General features: G+C 41.3%; 1 protein-coding gene across 10 annotated transcripts in view; it reads left to right on the forward strand.

Moving 5' to 3' along the window:
• Positions 1-22,116, forward strand: part of TSPAN4 (tetraspanin 4) — a 464,080-nt gene that overhangs the window by 93,652 nt on the left and 348,312 nt on the right. For 3 of the 10 annotated variants that reach the window (XM_075094501.1, XM_075094498.1, XM_075094493.1), the window contains one exon: positions 13,209-13,284. The exons of the other annotated variants lie outside the window; for them this stretch is intronic. The gene's annotated coding sequence lies outside the window, so the exon portion shown is untranslated. The remainder of the gene's footprint in view (positions 1-13,208; positions 13,285-22,116) is intronic. 10 annotated transcript variants of the gene reach the window in all.

Here is a 22,116-nt window from a genome sequence, read left to right on the forward strand (position 1 = left end):
AGCTCTTTTTAGCTTCTGTAAAAATGCTGTCCTGGGCCCCAAATAATAAATATCTGTGACAAATTTTGCCATGGAGTCTTCCTGAAACATGAAGATAGGAACCAGTTTAAATCCAAGAGATGGCAGCCTCTGCAAGTGTTGTTCTGTGGGTTTAACTTTCTGAATAAATATTCTTAAGAGCACATTGTCCAAGGTCTAAACTAGTCTGGGGCCTGGTGTGTCAGCTGCTATATGCATACTGCATGATAACTGCCCTCTCTGGATAGGTGATGATTTCAACGGACATGTTCCCTCCAGGAGAAGGAGAAGTTACAGAAGAATGAAAAAGCTATGGCGGTGCCTCAGTCAGCTTGGATTTAGTTTTTGATCAATGTTTTCTTTGGTGGAATTTAGCAGGACTGAAAATGAGTGTGGTGAAAGGGTGCGAGCAAGGATGAGGAGGAAGGGTCTCCATAGAGATGTTCTTCAGCTTATTCCCAGGATGGTACCCTTTCTTTAGTTTCTTTCAGTTAAAAATACAGGTGCTTGTTCACTGTGAATGTATGCTGTTTTACAGGTCCATGGTTTGCCTGCTTTTATTTCTTTGGTACTTATGTTCAAAACCAGTACGAGTTTGAGAAAAACAACAAATTTTATAAACTTGATAAGCATCTTATTTCTTTTTCCATCTTTAGCTCTGCCAGTCATAGGTTGTATTCAGAGCACACGTGGTTTATTGTTTGTTTTAGAGGTAGTGTTGTGTTGAACAAATCATATTCTGTACCAGTTGGTTCTTGATGCTGTGAATTTAGGAATGGAGGGATGCTGACTGTCTTGAAGAGTTTGCAGTCTGAGTTAATCACAGGAAAATGCAAACATGCCACTATTCAGGCTTTTAATTTCTTGTTATTTTAGCAAAATTATTTTGCTATGGCTGGCAAGCCTGTCTTGTGAGTTTCTCATCTGCCAGACTTGCGTTTGGCCTGCTCCACTCCACAAAGGGGTTCAGGTGTAAACCTGGCTAATAACACCCGGGGATGATGCAGAGCATCACTGTCAGGAGAACTGCACCATCAGTGCAGGCAGTATTGGTTCCCTTTGCTCTATGGAAGGAGAAGATGGGACAAGTTGCTTGCTTAGCAGGCTCATAAGGAAAAAAGCTTTCCTGTCTTTACATGCTTTGGCTTCAGTGACCCTATATTATTTGAGGTAGTAGTCAATGATGGAGTCAGTGAGCAAGAACAATTAGGATGTCCTCTACCCTCCTTTTGCATGCTGACCTTGTAAGTACCCTTATGTGTTCTCCCACATGCACTCTGGGAGCAAGGATGGAATACAGAGCAAAGCAGCCTCTACTGTGTAGCTGGAAAGGTCTGGCATACCCTTGTTCCTACAAGTCAATTGCTGTTTCCAGTCTCTCAGTGCTTAAGTAGTAGGTGAAGCTGTGTTTAAAAGGAGGGGAAAAAAAAACCAAACCACCACCACCAAAACCCACTAAAACCCAAACAAAAAAAAGCCAAACCACAAAAACCCAAGACAAAACTAAAAAACCACAACCAAAACAACAAAATCTCCCCTCCAACCCACCCACAAAACCAAACCAAACCTCTCCCATTTATCAGGATTTAAAGAAAAGGATTTTATTTTCATCAAAGTTCCATTTTTAGTGTAACGTAACTGAGAGGATTTGCTTTTCAATGACTTGTTCATTGTAACAGTAAAAGTGTTGTGCTGAGTTTTTGCTGTAAAATTTAACAGAAAGTATTGTTCAGTACCTTCTCTCTTCTTAAAAGGAGGAAGGAAAATCAGCTTAAACTGAATTGCTGTCAAGGTGTTTCTTCAAGGTTAGAGAATGTTTCCTGCTCCAGCTACCCTTTTTCCTTTGAAATTATTATGTTTGGAAATGCTGTGAGCCCAGGCCATCAAAATGAGTGTCAAGGGAACAAGGGGTTGTGTGAAACCAATGGGCAGGGCATTGATACCTTTATATCCCAGGACTTCCTATGTTTCATTTATATACTGAGATAAGTAAGATGGGGTTCTTTATTTGCATGAGAAACGTGTGTCTTTTTATCTCTACTATATCAGTCCATAATTTTGTGGCTTTGTTAAAACCTTTATTACACATCTTTGTCTAATATTTTCTTCATTCTTTCAATTTCTAAAAGCCATTTGAAAACTATGGAGCTTGGGCAATCTTCTCCCCCATATATTACATTTTAAATGTAGGGGGAAATGATCAAAACTTATTGTTCTTAATTGCCCTTTAATTATTTTACACTTAAGTCTCACTATTCCTCGTTAAGGTTATTGTTCAGGAAGTGTTTTAGTAATCCTGCACAATCATCATCTGTGAAAGATTTTGGTAGCTGTTGCCTTTACAAGGAGGATTTTCACTAACATGAGCAACTAGCGCATGATGAGTTTTGCTGCTCCACTGTCACCTGGGCCAGAAACCGTGGGGCAAAACATAGAAACCCAAGTTCATACAACACCTAGGAAACAAGTTCCTGAGGATGGAGCAGCCTGGCCTGGAGATAATAATTGCATTCAAAGTGACCACTTTCATGGTTTATACTGCACAGCTCAATCTTTATTAGCCAATTTGGTGGCTTCCTTGATCCAAGCCATTTTGTAATAACATCAGAGGTGCCAGACAGTGATTTACTAGGTGCTTACATCATGTCTCCTGTGGCACCAAAAAGTCCGAGGCAGGGTTCAATATGTTATAATGCATGAGACCTCTTACACTGCATACGAGAGGAGGGTGCTGCTGCCAAGACCAGAACTTCAGGAGTTGATTTAGTTCTTTGTGTGACACAGGTGTAACTTGACCTGGAGGAGGTCCTTCAGCTCAGTCACTGACTCTTCATTTTAACAGTTGCACAAAATTTAATTCTACCACAACCAGACCTTGAGCTCAAGTGAAAAATTTTTGTGTCACTGTAACATGAAGAATAAAGTACATGCTAAAACTAAGCAACTTCAGCTGAGAATAAATATGAAGTGAAGCTGCTTAACTAAATATAAAACTTGAGGATCACTTTGAAGAGAAGTTTGAGGAGCAGTTTTCCAAACAAGGCCCATGCTGAGATGGCACCTAGATAACTTGGTGGCAAGGTGAGAGGAGCCTGGGAAATTGCAGTAGAATTAAGGGAGGTTTTACCCCCTTGTCCAGTATGATGGATGTTTGTTCAGTTTGATAGGACACCACCGCAGGATTAGTCAAATGAAGGTGCATCTTCATATACTGTAGTTAAGCTCTCAGTAGAATGAGCCTATATCTCGTTGATTGATGCACCCGAAGCATTCTGCTTTTGCAAAGGTTAGCGTTAGCTCTAAGATCTGTGTAAGTAGCTTAGCTCAAGGCATTGCTATGAGCATGATATAATTTGAGTACGTCATGGTGATCAATCTCGTATGGGGTCACTTTCCTCTCTTGCAGAGAAGCTGAGATGATCTGCTGTCCTTGTGTGCATGTCTGCAAAAAAAAAAAAAGTAGTGCAGCGCATACCACTGTCTCAACCCTAGTTGACATTTGGGTATTCAGCTGTGAATAAATGAGGGTCTGCCTATCAGTGTGTCAGGGAATCTAGCAAATGAGGAACAGTAGTAATTAAAGTCTTGCTGGTGTGAAATCCTACTGAAAACACTTAGCAACTGACATGCAGCAATTTTTAAATACTTAACAAGCCTTCAACTTTCTTATGAGGAGGTAAACATCAATATCTCCCCTTTTACAGAGTCCGGCATACAGAAGAGTCAAATGACTTCCCCTAGTCATATCCAATGAACGAAAGCAGAGTTCTTGGTGATTTTAACATTAATGTTGGAGGTCTTTCCTGCATGCAATCACAGTTATTACAACTGGTAGAGCAAAGTCTTACCCGCTGTAGGTGGAATATGAGTTTTAGGAACTTGTTGATCAAGGGGAGATCAAGTGGCTTTCTTCCAAAGAACTGAAGAATCTTATGCTGTTGTGAAAGAGGAGAAGCTATGGCTGTAAATTCACTTCCTCACGCAGATTTTTTGTATCAGTAAAAGAGCTGAACTTATCCTTGATTCTTAAGGAAAGAAATTTTTCCTCAATCAAAAGTCTAAGGGCACCTTTAAAATACAGATTAGTGCCTTACTTAGCATACCATGTCAACATACTGTGTGAAATGGCTTATTGCAGAAGCAGGATACTTGAAAGCAGACAGATCAGTAATAAAGTGTAGCTTGACCAAGATCTGACTGAAAAGAATTGAATAATTGCTGCACATTGTAAAGTATTTCAAGTGGAACATAGAAGACTCACCTTCATGGAAATGAAATTGCATTTCACACAAACCCCTGGAAGCTTCTAGGCAGAACCTGCCTTTAAGCTTAGGTGGAATGCCAGGAGGAGACATTAGAAAGGGATTTAGGTGTTGTATAGCCCAGGACTACATATTGATACAGGCTTTTAAAGACTATATAGCAAACCTTGATCTTATTGAAGAGAGAAGAAGAAATGATGAAAGAACTGAAAGAAATAATTTAAATTTAATCTTAACAGAGTTCCGTGCTATTTCAGTGTATTCGGGTATATTTTTTTTGTGACCTCCTGCTTACAGATCTGTACCTGGAAAACCAAATCATGCTTAGAGAAGTACTCTGGAGTTCTGCTGTAATGAGTGTATCTCTACTTCTGACTAAAACATTTAGTCAGAGCAGCTGATAAATACATGTATGGTTTTCCATATTCTGAGCTCTAGGTTTGCAAAATTCTATTGCAATACCGTTACGAGATTCATAGAATTGCCATATTTTAAATATTAAGTTGGCTTTTTTCCACAAGAAAGTTCCATCACGAAGTCACTGAAATGTAGTTTATTTCAAAGATGGTATGTCGTATGTTTCTAATCCTGCAGATGAAATCACTGATCACACACTGCAGGTATTAACTGAACCTGAAACAAAATAAATATAAGCCAATAAAATTCATTTATCTTCTAGCTGAAATGTAGCTGGGGAGGAGGGCTCTGATAATCATTATGGGTGATACAATACAAGTTTGAAGGGTGGGAAGAATCACAGAATGGTAGGGGTTGGAAGGGAACTCTGGACGTCATCTTGTCCAACCCCCTGCTTGAGCAGGGACACCCAGAGCAGGGGGCACAGGAATGCTGCCAGGCAGGTTTTGAATGTCTCCAGGGAAGGAGACTCCACAGCCTCCCTGGGCAGCCTGTGCCACTGCTCTGTCACCCTCACAGGAAAGAAGGTTTTTTCTCATATTGAGGTGGAACTTCCTGTGTTCCAACTTGTGCCCATTGCCCCTTGTCCTGTCATTGGGCACTGTTGAAAACATCCTAGTCCCATTATCCTGACACCTACCCTTTAGATATTTATAGGTATTGATGAAATCCCCCCTCAGACTTTTCTTCACCAGGCTAAACAAACCCAAGTCTCTCAGCCTTTCCTCACATGGGAGATGCTCCAGCCCCCTGATGATCTTGGTAGCTCTCTGCTGGACTTGCTCAAGCAGTTCCCTGTCCTTCTTAAAGTGGGGGGCCCAAAACTAGACACAGTACTCCAAATGTGGTCTCACTAGGGCAGAGTAGAGGGGGAGGATAACCTCTCTTGGCCTGCTGGCCACACTCCTCTTAATGCACCCCAGGATACCATTGGCCTTCTTGGTCACAAGGGCACGTTGCTGACTCATGGTCAGCTTGTTGTCCACCAGCACTCCCAGGTCCTTCTCAACAGAGCTGCTTTCCAGTAGTTCAGCCCCCAACCTGTACTGGTGCATGGGGTTGTTCCTCCCCAGGTGCAGGACCTTGTGCTTGCTCTTGCTGAATTTCATGAGTTTCCCCTCAGCCCAGCTCTCCAGCATGTCGAGGTCTCGTTGGATGGCAGCACAGCTTTCTGGTGTATTGGCGAGTCTTCCCAGCTTGGTATCATCAGCAAACTTGCTGAGGTTACACTCTATCCCATCATCCAGGTCACTGATGAATGTATTGAACAGGACTGGACCCAGCACAGACCCCTGGGGAACACCACTAGTGACAGGCCTCCATCCTGACTCTGCCCCGTTGATCACGAAAGAAGAAAACTTAAGGAAGACTGTAAGCACAATGTTTTAGTGCCGTGACAAGGAATTTGTCCAAGATACCTGCATGAAGACCCATATAGTACATTTGATATTACTTAAATAAAAGTCTATAAAAGATTCTAGGTGGCTGACTTCCAAGACTTCTGTTGTCCTTAAGGAGTTTAGTCTGGCAGTCAGAAAGTGTGTGGTGATGATTCATCGAGGTGTAGTGAGCATGGATACGTTTTTGACAGATGCAATTAAGCTGTGTGTCTTAGCAACGTTTTTCTTAGCCACAGGTCAATGTACTCTCCATTTATTCAGGGCTTTCTCTTAAGTGACAAATGGTGCAAGACAGCTGTTTTAGAATAGGACTCATTCCAGTGTCAGAGGTGAGAACACACTTTGTTGTGTGTAATGGAAAGGCCAACACCAGGGTTCCCAGAGAGGGAGTGTTAGAAAGCACTGCAGCTTTATACTACGTGGGAGAACTTTTCATCTATGAAAGCAAAGGGTAGAGAACACTCCTCTTTCTGTAACAGACTGTGGATATTGTGGCTGCCTAGCGCTCTGCTAACATTCATGCAAATGCAGGAATCTGACTGTTCCACATCACCTGTGGGCACAGCACCAATGTCATGTAACTCCTAACCTCTCTGTTCTGGGAGAGCATCTACCTTTTATTCTAGCATGTGACTTGTTTTTTACACCTGGCAGCTCCCAGCCCTGCCTCTCTCCCATTGTCCTCCTGATGCTATACCTGTTTTCTGGTTGTTTGAGGAACCACCACTCTCATGCCAGCGTATCTCGAGGTTGAAATCCCTAGTATAGCCCTGAAAGCCACAGTCCAAGTTGAAATGTGGAGCTCTTTTTTTTTATGGCCCTTTGGATAAGAGACTGTTCCTCAGTGTTTCTCAATTCCAGTTGCCTTTCTTGCTTTGCACCTTGAACTGGAAAAAAGGGTGGATTAGCCCAATTGAGGGGCAGAGGTCTGCTTGAAACACTGAACTGGAAATGTATAAGAAGATATACACTAGATTCTCTTGTGAACCATGGTAGCAGTTCCCAGACGTATATGGAACCTTTTCTTGTGGGGGGAAAAAAGTTCATTCTTCTTTCCTTAGTCCTTGATCTCTGGTTAGAGAATAAAACAAACCAGGCATTCCTATAGCATGTGATCCCTTTATGAGGAGTTTATTTCCTGGCAAGGAATAGGAAGATGATGATTCTTTTTGCTTAGTCTGTATGTATGATGCCCACTGACAGTTGTATAAAGCAGATGATTTCATATCTCATGATGGCTTTCAAGTAGTCTTCTGTACTCTTTTGTAACAGTCCTGCAGTCCAGTGTAAGTATGCAGAAGAGGGGAAAGAACAGGGGAATGCAGTCCTCTCTGAGCCCCTCTGTCTCAATAGATGTGTTCAGGGGTTAGTAATTGATGGATTGTTTCTAGTAATTACATTTGCAGCCATCTAAAGGCACAAAACATGATTTGGTGTTGACAATTAGTGTTATTTAAAATAACTGTGTTTAAAATTCTTAGCCTCTGGGAGCTCTGTTGATTAAGAGAAAAAAATGCCAGATGTTTCAGGTACAGTAGATGTCAAGAAGGGATTAATTAATAGTTTGTATAAATATGGATTTTCTGTGACGAAAGCTCATATACTGAGAAAAAGTGATTAGTTCCATGTACTAAAAGTTAGTGAGGAAAAGTTGTTGAAAAAGCTATTAATGAGTTTTCACTGCACTATTTATGAATCACATAAACACAGTGATAAGTATAGTGAATTCCAGCTTTCAAGGTCTCGTGTCAGATGACTCCCACAATGCCTTTCCTGTACTCTTTAGGTACTTATCTAAAAAAAAGTATAAATAAAAAAATAAAACAGAGCAGCTTCATAGATGTGGATTTGTAGGACAAAACCATGCTGAAGGACTCAACGCCCACATTTGTGTATGTTTCAGGGATGCTTATTTCGGAGTGACTCTTGCTGTAGCCCTGCTGACTGCTAACGCGATGTGCTATCTTGTGCTGTCTGCTGAGATAACTTGTCAATCTGTGTGGCTATAATCCATGTTCGAACGGGAGCAGTGACTGCATAGGTGTGGTGTTTTCAGGCAGGCAGCTTGTGGTAACGCTGCTGTGTTTCTCTATGGACGTTTATACAATGTGTATCTGGACAAAGTGGCAGCTGCTGAGATGCTTGTTACTAGCTGCAGTCCTAATTACTCAACAGCTGATGCAAACAGTCATCTCTGAGACAGGCCAATTACAATGTAACACAAAACTTTAAATTTAGTTGATTAATTTTACTGGGTAAATTGGTTTGGTGTTTTTTGGTTTTTTTTGTTTTTTGTTTTTTTTTTTAGTTTAAATTTTCTTCTTGAATGTGAAGCATTCTCATTTCACAGTTGCCAGCTTTGTTTATTTTGTTAAATATGGCATTTCCCCTTGGAGCTTTCTCGGGCTGCTCAACTCAAGGAAACTGCACACTCTGTCTTCCGAGCCTTTGATGCTACTCTTCAGTATGAAGTGTCTTTGTAGTGTTGTCTGTGTGAGTTCAGTTACACCATTAGTTAAAAAAAATCACCTTTAAAGTTTGGATTTCTTTCTCGATTCTCATTTAAAATCAGTTGATGCAAAGGGACGTGGAAATAGCCATGTTGGAGGGTGGAAGGCCAGTTTCCTCTGGCATTTGGAAATTTGATAAGGATTCTGCTTCCTACTGACTTGGAGCAAGACCTAAAAATGTTGAAAGACTCCACGAAGGAAAACTCTGTAGCCTTACATGTGTGTATAGGGAGATATTTGACTTACAGTCTGTATTTTTTTGTTTCAAATTTCAAAACTGAAATATTTCATTTAGATTCTGACATCTGAAGTATAAATGTAATATGCAGGAGAAAAGTACTCAATTTAAAATAAGGGAAAATAATTCAGAAATGAAAAGTGAGCAAACCCCTCTTTCTTATGGAAATGTTGTGAGGTGGAGTGACTTGTATCTTGTATTTTCAGTTTTTAATATTGTCAACATTTTGATTTTATTAAACACTAATATTTCAGTAGAGATGCTTGCTCTGATGAGTTGTGGATCTTCTGAAACGCTGTGTTTTTCTGTTGCTGTTGCTACCACGGCATTATTGTGATTGTACAGAGGCAGAATTTAGATTAGATTTTCACAGTGCTAACTGGAATCCTTACAATGAAGAGCATCCCAATAAGGTTAGTGTATTTCAAAGTATAGAGAAGCTAATCCCAACCCTGTTGGTGTCATTGACAAAATCACTGCAAACTTTACTCAGATGAGGATTTCATTTGAATGATTCAAGGTTTTGCTTTCTCTGCTAAGCTGAAGAAACCCTTTGTTTTTGAGGCACTTGATGAAGTGATTTTATCTGGGTTTGTTTAGGCTTTGCTTTAAGTGCCAGTTTCTCACTGCTGTTACATATCTATTTTTCTCTTTCCCATTCTGTTGGGCTTTGTTCCTTCACTATGGAGTCCAAATGCAATGTATGTAAGTCAGGAGGAGGCAGGAATGATATCTGTTTTAGACATAAATGAAAATGAACCCCCCCCTCAAGTCCACCAATTTCATTCCCTTCCTCAGCGTCGTGGCAGAGTTAAGAGTCTGAAGCGTCTTCAAAGAGGCTGTCCTCTGCAATGGCAGTTTTCAGCTTCACTAGACCATACTTAAAAAAAAATAAATCTCTGGGTATTATTTCTGTGTAGTCAAACACTCTGGAGCTTTCCAGGAGTCCCTGTCATGCAGGGTTAACCATTTCAAAGCTATTAGTACATAAATGCTAATATCACACACCTACCCCACCCCAAAACAAAACAAAAAACCCCCCATGCAAACAAACCAACCAAACCCCACCCAACAATCAACTAACCAAATGCCTGTTGTTTCTTACAGTTCATGTCACTTCTGGACTTAAGTCATTTTAGCCTTGTGGTACCAGTTGAGGCTTTCTGGAAGAAAGGAGGCTCTCTTCTACCCCAGAGTTCATTTTTCACATGGATTTTGCCAGTAAAGGGCAACACTGTTTCATGTTTGAGTTCTTTTGCCTTTTCAAGGGGGTTAGTTGTGTTCAAAGAACGAAGAGAATTAATGCACAATTTCATTAAGGCTGAACCATGACTTCTGCAAGTGAAAACTGTGCATGAAACTAATCTGGCACTGGCTAAAGGGAGCACAGGACTTGGAGGTCATGTCATGGTATCGGTGCAGCTGTGTCTTTACTGACGTGGCTTAATGTGCCTGGCAAAATGTGGTGGTTTCCTAAGACTGTCTAGCTGTGTACATCACAGGTCTGTGGGCATCGGTCTTTGCTAGGTGAGCATGTCTGCACTCCTCTCCTACATGGCATAGGTGTCTCTTGGGTCACCTGTGGAAATTTCTCTGGCTCGTCTTATATGCTGGAAAGGATTCATGACCCTTGTAATTTCTTGCAGCTGTTTCTGTTTTAAGTATAAGTATTCCGTGCTGGGAACAGTGTTACACTGTGTCATATATACATATACCAGGCAGTTGTTGTTGCCTGTTACACAGTCATGTAGTATTATAAATGTTTGAGTAGATACTCGTTATTCCTAATTTCTAATTCTGCTTTGTGAAGAGTCTGCTTATAATAAATGACTTGTGTTTCCTGAGACTTGTTTAGAAAAATTCTGTTAGAAGTATATTGCTAAATAGCATTCAGCAGTTAAATGCAGTTGCTGGCACTTAGCAGAGGCACAGTTATCTAGGAACAGTTACAGGATGCCTGATTTTAACAATGTCTTGCATATTATCCATGCTTGCTCTCTGTAAATGCCAGTTTCTTCTTGAAAAGTGCTGTAGCATTTCATAGCACTCACACATGGTCTTAATCAGAGTACAGGCAAGGCTGTCTTAATGTAGTGTTTATAATTAACCCTAAGATGTTTGGGCAAACACCTGGAATGTACAAATACACTGTAAACCGTAACTATGCACTTAAATAGTTGTGAGAACTGGGGGATTCTACTGTCACTTTGACTTGAAGGCATCATCACACTTGCCATGGCATGGCTTGATGGCCTCATTTCTGGTCAGGATCTCATTGCACTGTGCTCCCTACGAACACACCGTAAGTGATGTTGAAGAATTTAGCATCTAGATGGGCACGACAGAAAGGAAATATTATTATACTCCTTTCAGAAATAAGACTTTCAAAATGGTAGGCTCAGGTCAGGTCTATGGGAAAGTGGCAACTGGACCCAGCTCTAAGTCTTAGGCAAAGGGCTGAGGGTCAAGTCTGCCTAGCCTTTGCACAGAGCTCCTGGCTGCTCTGAGATAGGCATTTCCCCAATGTGTGGTTTCAGTGGTTATTTGCTTTTTGATCTTGTTACATAGCTTCAAAAAGTAATTGGCCAGATGGGCTGTTTGATTTGCCGGACGTTTCACTCTTTTATGTTTAGTTAAAGTCAATGTATGTCAATTTTTCATCTGTAAAGCAGAGCTAAAACTTTCTTATTTAATACTATGCTGTGAGGATAAATTAAGAGGTTAATTTCTTTTTTGCTGTGTCAGGAAGAGAGTTAATATGGTTTAAAGATGAAAATAAATATATCAGATCCAATCTTTCCTTCCTTGCTCGCTCCTAGTATTACACGTATACTTTGTATCTGAAGTTTTTGTTCACACCTACCCATCTAGGATTTAAGTAACATGCATTTTAAATGCATTATCCCTTCTGGATTGCACGGGGTAACACCTGCTTATTCCAACTTTCTTTGACCTTGTTTCATAAGTGTAAGAAGGGATGTTTCTTTTTGGAGGCAGCTCGCTCATACTACTTCTGAATTATCAGGAGAGAATATTAAGCATGATGTTGGGTGACTTGAGATCAGGAATCAGGCTGTAGTTCCCAAAGGGAAAAAACATAATCTTGTCATTAAGATGAAAGGCTGCAGATCTTGGATTCAGTCCCTCTCTTTGCGCACCCTTCAGTATCCCAAAGTCATTAAGTGAGGGAGCTTAAATTTCCCTGTCTAGCCTAGGTGTTGTAAGAATAAATTAACTGGTATGGATGAGTCACTTGAATGCTCTGGGACTATGGGTTATTTAAAAACCTAAATTTATCACTGAGGCCAGACTTTTCTAAAGGGCTCAGCTTGGCTTTTAAGCTCATGCCAGTAGTTTTCTTACCACTGTCATTAAGGATTTGTATCACAGTGTGCCTAGAAGCCCACATGGACATCAATAATGTATTACACAAAGGCTTGTCATGCAGCAGTCCTTGCCCTAAAGAACTTGCAGTCAAGTCAGAGGCACTAAATGGATATGAAGAACACAAGAAAATGGGGAAAACATGGCAATGGAGTATGGTGTGTATATATATATATATAAAATATATATAGCTGCCCAGCCATTCACAGGTTGCTGTTTGTGGTTACTGTTTGGCCTTTCTACCTGATGAGATATCTGATGCTAGAGGGAGGCCATGAGGATTTTGGACATGTACTCATATGTACAGGCACTGCCAGGAGAGAGGAGAGGACAAAATTTGTTCCTGAAAAGCTTTGCAGATGAATGATGCAAGCTGATTTTGGTATAGTGGAGGTGGGAGGTCAGTGTGCGATAGAGGATAATTGGGTGAGAAGCCAGGAAGGACCCTCAGCATTAAAACAAGTAACTGAGAGCGGGTGGAGAGAATCATAGGAGTTACTGTGATTGTAGCTTTAAGTTGGGGAGGATGTCTACAGCAGCATTTTAAACAAATGTAAGTAGCACAAGATTGCATTTATCAAGAGAGGAGAGTAAGAGGTCTCAGTAGCAAATCTCCTAGCAAGATCGTTGCCAGATCAGTGCACAGAGACCAGTCTGTCTGTGCACTGCAAGGTGTATTTCTGCCCTAAATTGAATTATTTTAGCTGTCAGCAAATGCTTGATAATATAGTGATCTGTGCTTGGGAGATTCACTCTTTTATATTAGTGTTGTATTGCATTCAGTGTGGAGGCTAGACAGAGCCACTCATCTTTATCTCAGCATCCCACGTGGACTCACTTCACTTAGTCATGAGTGGGCAATTAAATAAGAAGAGAGACCTTGTCAGCTCCAGGCATTAAAATAAATCTTGGTGCTTGTAATACATTTACATGGCTCCCCCAGATCTATCTGGACTTAAATCATCTCTCTCATTCACAGATCTTCTGGGATATTGACTGCTCACTTTTGCTTTGGAGTTCTCAGAATCAGAATTTGGCCCAGGAGATAACCAGCAGTAAGTTTTTCTGACAGGCACCAGTAAACATAGACATTTGCCCACCTTGGTGCGCACAGGCATTGCTTCAAGTAATACTAAATGCTCTGCTGGGGAAACAGGGGTGTGTGCTTAGCAGGCAGCAGATCTTACTCTCAAATTTCTCTTGTTCACATGCATTTTACCTTTAAATGGCTTAGAGTTCTCAGTTCCCAACAGCTGATACAAGGCCTCTGTGAACAGATTTGGTGATCTTATTTAGAAAGAGCCTGTGTCTGCATCACAGGGTCCTCAATGAATGAATGAGCAGTCAGTATGTTTCTTTCTCACAGGGATTTCAGTAAGAGGCTCTTCCTAATTTCTTTACCTTAATCACCTGGAGATGCGTTAAGGACATAACTAGTAGTATCATGGTCCTAAAGAAGGCATGATCCACTAGTTAAGATGGTTCTTGTTATGCATAAGCCTTTGCTGATGATCTTGTGGAAGCTCCATGAGCTGAATGGAGCTTAGAGTTTGGTTTACCCTAGAGAAACATCTTACAGAAGGAAAGACAAGATGCAGACATGCTGGAAGGGAATAGCAAAGAGCTGCTGTTTGTGCTCTGTTTTTCTGGACAACCAGATGTATTCTGTGTTGAAGTTGGTGAGCTACTGCCTCTAAACACCACTGAATTCTTTGTACGTAATCACACAGAAGCAGGAAGGGTGCATGGCTGGTGTCTGGTATGTGTTCTTTTGGGTTTTTTCCCTTCTGGAACCTTAGAAAATGCTTTTTTGATTTCTAAGTTAGGCAGAACTCTTCCATGTATTTGTTTCAGCACTCTCATATTACTACAAATAAATAAATAAATGCCAGCGCATAATTTTATAAGTAGTTTGCACTGGGAGGTGGGGACTTGTGTATCTGCTTGGAAGAACGAAGGCTCATTTTACTGGCTTGTATCAGGAAGATTGCCTGACTGCTGCAGAGCTGTAAAGTAAATGTCATTTCTGGGACTTCTTCCCTTCTTCCCTTCCCTCCATAGAAAGCACCAAGGTAGTGTCCACCAGAACAGCTGATAATGTCACTAGGTACTTGCATTTCTACTGTAGATGTGTTGTGAAATCCAAAATAAGCTTAAGAGATAACATTAACAGAATCAAATAGTCTCAGAGGCTGATGTCTCTGAAGCTATATAAAGGGCATTTAGACTGTCAGTGTTTATTTTGACAGCAAGAGACATGGATGCTGTGACAAAGCTTTGTTAAGGTGACTCTTTCTATTATACAAAATGATTGGTGTGCATTTCCCCGCTTCAGCTGATGAATGTTGGTGTAGAGGCAGAAGCCACCTTCTCTGTATCTTCACTGATCTCGTGTTTTCAGATGTGTTTTCAGAACCAACTCATGGCAGGCTGCAGCCAGTTACAGACCAGCTGGTCATGACAGTAGGGGAGTGGATGGATAATGGCAGCTAGATCTGGGTGGCCGATGTGCTTTCCAACCGTAGCTTTCAGCACTATGTGGTTGGGCATTTTCTTTGAGTGGCTGGCACAGCCATTCTGTATTGCTTTGGACTCATTTTTTTCCTCATGCATGTTCACAGTGAAGGTGATGAGTTGTGTATGTATGACTGCAAAGGCATAATTTAGTTCAGTCTTGTGCTAAAACTGAGTGGCAGCAGTTGGTGAGAGAGTCAAATGGCCTCAGTTGCTTTCTATTTTATTACCTAAACCACTGTGAGCTTGCTGTCTTTCCCTCACCACCTTCACCTTCTGTTCATTCCAGGTGGGTGCTAATACAAGTGCCACACAAGCTGTTAGAGCTTTGGGCTAACTCAGAGAGAAACTGCAATCTTAATTCAAGACACAGCATCAAAAGCTGGAAACAGTCCCAGTTGATGAAAGATTTATGTGTTTGTGTGTATATGTATATGGCCTGACTTGTTGATATTTAGGGTTTTTTGTTTGTTTTTGTTTTTTAATTCAGTTTGGATGATGAACACAAAATGTCTTCTGTTTCTACTACTGCAGAGACAATATTTACAGCTGAAACTTTTATGGTGATAGTCCCTCAGAAGCATATGTTTCAAGAGTATTGCTGTGCTGCTGACTTTGACCTTTCAAGTCTTTGTAGTAACAACCACAGTAATATTTTTCCCTTCCTTTACTTAGGTCTGTTATGCTTGAGGTCAGCTGCAACCTTGTCAGCAGGTCAGAAATACTCTGCCTTTCTTGTACTGTTAAATGGAAGAGAGGCTCCCAGCATGGTGCGAATAGTCTGCCATTAGTAAATGGATACAAATTAATTAAGCTTTTGCTCTTTTCTTGCTCACATTTTATTTTGTCCTTTCCTAAAGGAAGGTTTATTGTCTATATGCTGAGTTGTCAGGCTCAGAGCTCCTTTTCAAGCACTGTTTTGTTACTGAGCAATTCTGAATCCCAGAGAAGGAGTTTTGCAGGCTTGTGTGTGATGCAGACCAGGTGCCACAGCAAGAGGTTAGAGGGAAGGCCTGCTTGACACGCAGTTCCTTGCTCCATTTCTGGACTTGAGGTTGTAGCCAGCTGTCCCCTCTGGAGAGGGAAGTTCCAATACTCACACTGCAGGTGTGAGTCTGTGTGTGAGATTGATCTTCAAGACTATACTTCTGTATCTGTTTTATCATGCAGTTGATTGGCCCTGGCTCCCCAGGACTCATCCTTGTTTTCCTCAGCTAAGCTTCAGTATGGTCCATACTCATGGGTCTGGTTTCCTCTCATGAGCAGTCCCATTAGTGGCCATAGAGAGCCTTGGCATTAAGCAAGCACATGAGAGTGTAGAGGGCAGGGACTTGCTGTGTGCTGAAGCCTCAGTGTTAATGTGCCGCACCTTTTCGTAAGGGATGATCTCAAGTGAAGGTGCTGTCGTGCCAATGCTGGGTAAATGGGATTTTTGTGCCTGACCCATAAGTGAGTTGTCCCCTAATTCAGCAGACACACAAATAAGTGACATAAGTTATAGTTAGAATGTGAGAATGTGCAGGGAATTTCTAATGTAATTAATTAATGTGTAATGTAATTTGAAGAGTTAAAGACAGTTTGCTGCCTTCATATTCCTTGTGAAGTTTTACAGCAGAAGAAACTTGGTTACCTGCTGTCCTCCGAGTGTTGGGCTTTGAATATTCATCCAGCCAATCTTCCTGATTGACTGACAATCCCAGGCGGCTGCATCTACACTAACACCAATTCCTGCAGCAGGTTTCCTAAAGGCTGATGCTGCCTGTGTTTATCTGCAGCTGAGCAGCCACTTGTCCTCTGGTGGAGATGGAGGCCCATTTAGTGACTCCACGTTGGCAAAAGTATAAGACACAAATCCTGTCATTTCTTTTTGAGATGCTTTGCCAGTAGGTTGCACATGAATTTGTTGACAGCAGAGAAGCAATAAGACTCAGGAAGCATTCACCCTGGTCAGGAGGTCGATATTCACTGGAGTGCAGGATTTATGCATGTGCCTCTATTTCTAGATTATTCTTGTTCCAAGCCTGTCTTTTCCCAGTGTGGCCCTACAGCCAGTGTCAGGCCCCTTCCCTATAGCTCTGCTTCTGCCCCTGCGCCCTTGATCACTTAGCAACTTTTGTGTACCTTCCACCTACAGTTTCTCTCCTGACCGTATCGAATACAGTATTTTCTTACCAGTTTCCCTGTCTTTGCCCAGCCAGTTGCAATTTCCTGCTCCCCACTTTATTCTTAAATCTTAGTTTGCTTTTCCCCCAATCCTTGCTGCACTGTACAAGCTTTTAAAAATGCTTGTGTCTTTATTCACCTGCCTGTCTCTCTCCATGGCTGCCGCTTGCCTCCTTTCCCTGGTTCATGTGCTGCTTTCTCTACCTTAGTGACAGCAGGGAGAGCTCAGAGTACTCTCATATGCTTCTCTCACCTTTGCAGTGTTGAGATCCAGGTATGGTTCACCCTGGAGCTGCTGTTGCAGAGCATCCTGCTCAGTTCCCCAGCTTGGTGTGAGCTCACTGCAGCTGGACTCTTTGTAGGTGTGAGATATCCTAAAGCCTAATGAATGTTTGCAGAGCCTGCGCAGACTGCAGCATGCAATTGCAGGTGCGAAGCTGCAGGATAGCAGCTGGATTATTCCAGAGTGTGTAAATTAGTCATATTTGAGTGGTTTATGGCTGCACACTGTTCCTTTTTAAAAAGAAAAAAAGCTGAAGAGCTACCTGTATGTAAGCTGTGCTGCAATCTTCTGAGGTAATGCAGCACTCTGGTGTGTGCATTAGCACATTGTCTCATGAGCACTGAAGTTCTTTCTCTCCCCCTGCCATTTGAAGACAGAGGACCTGAGATACAGTAAACTGGTGCTTAAATTCATCTTTTCTTCCTTTGTTAAATAAGATGATGACATGATAGCAATTCTTTGAACAAGAAGGAAGATAATGTAAGGCTGAGTAGTGAAATCAGCTGATATTAGCCCAGTGGACAGAGCTTTGAGAACTAAAAGAAGGAAAAAAGAAACCATCAGGAAGGCTATTCCCAAGAAAAAAAGTAGGGAATGATCCTTATCTGTGGCAGCAGAGAGGAGGGTCCTGTTGACCCCTCTTTAGCCTATGCAAAGACAGATGAAGGTTCAGAGATTCCGGGCTGAGATTTGCTAATGGATAATTAGGCTTGGGAATGACAGGTCAGGTATCCAAGTTGCTGTTGGTGTCTGTGGGCATGTATAAGTTAAGGATCTTGCTAGCATGCTTTGTTCTGGAGTGAGATGTAAATGATCGAGGAGAAATTTGTAACTGAAGGGCAGTTGCAACCAACCTGGATCCTGTCTTAGTGGCTGTGTGCTATAGTCAGGAGTGCTATTGTCGTAGGAAGTATCCTAGAGGAGCACCATCAAGCCTTGACAGGTGTCTTAGGAATTAGAGGGCCTTCTCAGACAAAGTCAGTTTCTTGTTATAATCAAAAGTACTTTCCCCACTGTTTCCTCAGCTGAGTGAATCAACAGTGACCCTTAGTGGTTAGAAAGACTCAGTGCCTGCTGGTCTGTCATGTGTAGGCTTCCTTTATTCAACCTGTACATCTGTCTCCTGAGATCCTGACTAATATGGGCATTAGCTAAAGCATTGGGCTTCTTATTTCACAACTGGTGAGACTTTGTGTGATGTTCTTCTGTGACAGTTTGCATGGAATTGTATTTTTTAAATTTTGGCAGGAGACTTAAACCTCACTCTTGGCCATTTGATTCATTGCTTTGACATATAAATTTCCGCACTGCTAATCTGACCATAGATCCATGGGATTGTCCTGTTTGAAGAAAAGCACAGGCACTGATACCCCATCCCTCACTCCATATAAAGAGTTGTGGAAAGAGGTATTCTTTAAGACCCATTTGAATTCATAGAGACCAGTTCCGTGAAATTTAGCATCAGGCCACAACCTGTCATTGTCTGTGATTTTTCTTTATAGACATCTGTCTGCTGCAACAGACTGCCTCGCATCACCATGCCTTGCTGTAACTATAAGGCAAAGACTCGCAGTGAGCTGTTATCCTGACGGGTATAACTGATGCTGCTGCTGCTGCTATGTTTTTACAGTTCAGCAATCATTTCTATTCATTCTTGAACCTGGGCTGTGCTTCGAACCAGAATTTAAGTAGAGTCACCACCTGTTCATTTTTCAGCCAGACAATCTGCTTTTTTAATCTTTTAATAAAAAAAGCCCTCTTCAACAGAAGTCAATTTGTTTCCCTGGCTGCCATCTGATTCCTGGCTTATTTTCTAGCCAAGTGGTATCTCCTCCTCCTCCTCCACCTCCTCTTTACATCTTTGCTTCTGGCTGCTCGGAGTAACACTTAGCACATGATGTGGCAGCACTGGAAGCTGTGTTTAAACTATTTGAATCCAACCATAGTAGAGTGAGAGTGGAGCTATGAACTCATGGGAAAATTGGATGTGTAGGGAAAAGGCATTGCCATGAAACTCTCTACTTGTTCCTGCTCTTCAAAAATAAATTGTTGTTAATTAATGTGCATAATACATCTGTATGTTGCTAAAGATTATACTAAATATATACATAAAAGGCACAGACATAGTGAATGTGTATAATGGTGATTTCTGGGGCCACAATTTCTGGTGCCCAATTTCAGACCCTCAAAAGGAGCTACAGAGGGGATTTGATGGTGTTCCAGGACAAGCATCTGCTGTTGCTGCTATTGTTTGAGGATACAGTTTTAGTATATTGGTGTCTCACATGTACCTGTGTTTACATTGTCAGGGAGCTGGACAGAAGAACTCTTGAGACCTTTTCAACCCTTACCTTCAGTAGTGCTTTGGGTGTGCACATGTATATGTCAACTGTATATTGATATAAAAACTGTGGACAGGTTTAAATAAAAATCCGTATTTTCCCATGACTTTCTTGAATGCTACTGCTATCTGATTTTGGATATAATACAACTTGGGCAATCATGGAGCTGACCTGCATGTATCCACTCTTACTAAACTGCATTTAGAGAGGGATTTGAGGCAGGTGAATGGTTTAAAAAAAAAACCAAACAACAACAACAAAAAAAAACCCAAACAAAAAGCTGTCTTTCAGACTGGTGGCCGAATAATTTGGGAAAGCTCCCAAAGAGCTTGGAGGACAAGGGCCTTACCGCTTTATAATTTGGTGCTAGTTTTCTTTATTGCTTTTGCTACATTTTTTTGCATTTCAGTCTAAACCCTCTCTGCTGGAGCTGGCTGCGGCATTTGGGTCATGGAAGAAAATTAGGAGTTTGGTGACTTTGCTGTCTGAGTTTTGTATTGTAAGCTGCCATTTGTGGTGTGTATTTACTGTGGCTCCAATGCAGGGGTCCACAGAGACCCATGAGTCTAGTGTCCTGTATTCTGTTTTGAACTGTGATTTCCAACGGGGTCATTTGGAATTAATTATTTTGTTGGGTGTGGTTTGGTTTTTTTTATATGAATTATGCTTTTGTATGGTAGGGAGCCACTTAACTTTCGAATCTACTGGATCTTAGAAAAAGCACTTAGACCACAACTAAAATTAAATAGAGAATGGGTATAGGAGGAGTTCTTTCACTGGAAATTAAGCAAGATAAAATTTTAAAACCCTACAATGATGTAAAAATAATTGTCCAGGTGCACTCTTTAGGTTATTAGTGGTGTGCAGTGCCTTCGTAGGACAGTGTGTATGTTAATTACAGAATGAATTCCTTTTATTGATGTAATGCCTGTTGTTTAAGGCTGTAAAAACACTTAACAAAAGGTAATCAAGTCCTTTGCTCTAATTTTACAGAGAGGTGTCTTGCCCTAGATCATGGATTATGTCAACCGGGGTGGCTCTTTCCTTGGGGACACATGGTCCTTCCCTACCACAACTTACAACCCTAGGTAAAATCTCTCTGGGCCTTATCTCCCTGCTGTGCTAAGGGCAGATGACACATGCCAGCACCACTCCTGGCACCCCAACATGCTGGAACAGGAATTACACACTGCATCTGTGCAGTAGCTCTCAGTGGCAATCCCTACCAGCTAAAAAGTATTAGAGCTCCCTATGCTGTGTGGATGTTAGTGAAAAAGCATAATGTTTTTTGGGGGAAGTAATTTCAAGAACTTGTGAACAATAAACCTGTTTGTGAGCTCAGGTCAAATGTGAGCTGGTGATGTGACATCTGTCAAATGGGATGTTTCACTTTCAGCCTTTTGTGGGCTTGAAATCACCCTGTGTATCTTACCTTTCAAAGAAATAGGTGAATGATGAGACACACTGTAGCCTTGCAGGTCCTCTTACTGGGAGGAGAACTCATCATTTGTCCTCACATGGACAAACTGATGTGCGGGCTTTCATAAAATTGATATGATGCCCTTGTAAACCTGTTGTCCTTGAGGGAGTTCCTGCAGTTTCTCACCATCTTCAAACAGAACCTGACTGGAAGAAATGACAATTAAACTGAAGCCCCTCCAGGGCAATGCTGTTGTTTATTACAAAGCACTGATGTATGAAATAACAGTACGATAATAATCTGTAAATGAACCACAAACTAGGAGAACATCCGCAAGCATTCTATAATCATCTGTAAATGAGCCACGAACTAGGAGAACATCCACGAGCATTTTGTAATGAGATGTGTTCTCTAAAGCTGCAGTTGGCCAGAATAAATCAATAGCCCATGGAGTGCACTTTTATTTTAGTCTTAAATGTGTAAAAGGCAGTTTTAAGTGGCTCTACTTTTGGGAACACAGACTTAAAAACTTCCTGACTCTAGCCATTTGCAATGCCTTAAGTTGTGCACTAAGTAAGTAGTAATAAATTTCCTGAAAATGTAGTAGGCCTTTCAGCTTTATCTGCTGTAGCTTATTCAAAGGAGGAAAATACTTATGACTCCTTGTTTCAAGGAGCATTGTTCAGTGTACTGATGTTTAATGCCTCTTTGGTTAAATACCATTCCCAGCTCATCACTTTTAAGCCATTTGGGTTTTGTCCGAGGTGCTTAAGAAGGAAAAGAGAGAACAACGAGATAAAGTAGAGGTAGCTCTAAAGCGTTTGTTGACATTTCAGCATTGGACAGTAGAGGAATTACTAGTTTTATTGCTTTAGACATCTGCAAAGAAGCTGTCTTATCAAGACTATAGAAGCAAAGAATCTCCCAAACACTCTTGTGTTCGCTTACTAGTTTGCTGTCTCTTCAGGGTAAGTATCTTCTTGCAAGCCTTCATGCTTTTCTGCATATTGTGATCTTCAGCTGCTCCTTTCCTCCGATCCTGTTCCTTCACACCACAAATTACTTCCCATAGCTGCCTTGGTGTCTGTTGATTCATCTATCCCTTTCCCCAACCTTATTAATACGGTCCTTTCATTTTGCATCTCTCTGTTGCAAGCCACCTTTG

Source organism: Phalacrocorax aristotelis, chromosome 5 (genome assembly GCF_949628215.1).
Source record: "Phalacrocorax aristotelis chromosome 5, bGulAri2.1, whole genome shotgun sequence".
Taxonomy (NCBI): Eukaryota; Metazoa; Chordata; class Aves; order Suliformes; family Phalacrocoracidae; genus Phalacrocorax; species Phalacrocorax aristotelis.